This window comes from Solanum stenotomum, chromosome 12 (assembly GCF_019186545.1).
Source record: "Solanum stenotomum isolate F172 chromosome 12, ASM1918654v1, whole genome shotgun sequence".
Lineage (NCBI taxonomy): Eukaryota > Viridiplantae > Streptophyta > Magnoliopsida > Solanales > Solanaceae > Solanum > Solanum stenotomum.
This window is the reverse complement of record NC_064293.1, coordinates 6343062-6343453: the sequence shown is the minus strand read 5'-3', so window position 1 is coordinate 6343453 and position 392 is coordinate 6343062.

Here is a 392-nt window from a genome sequence, read left to right as displayed (position 1 = left end):
GTACTTGTGCAACTGATTTTAGTTTGAATGTGCATTTTTAAAAATTTTAAAAAAACTAATATTTCACTAAGCAGATGCTTAGTTGTTAATTTTTTAGATAATAAATCCATAGGATCATTACCTAGTGCCTGTCTTCTTTGTTGTTTCCTGTATGCTTCCATTGATCAATTTTAATTCCCTGCTCCTCTTATTCTTCATGTATTTGCTTCTCCTCTTCGTCCATTCCGTCTTCTCTGCACCTTTCCACTGCTTGGAACTTTTGTTTGTTTAGTTGTTGTTCCAACTTATACTTTCCGTAAACTGTTTCTTCAATTCAGGATGTAAGGCTCTACATACCTATTCATTTGTGATTTTGTAATGGCTACAATATTTGGAAAGATAGTCATATTGAA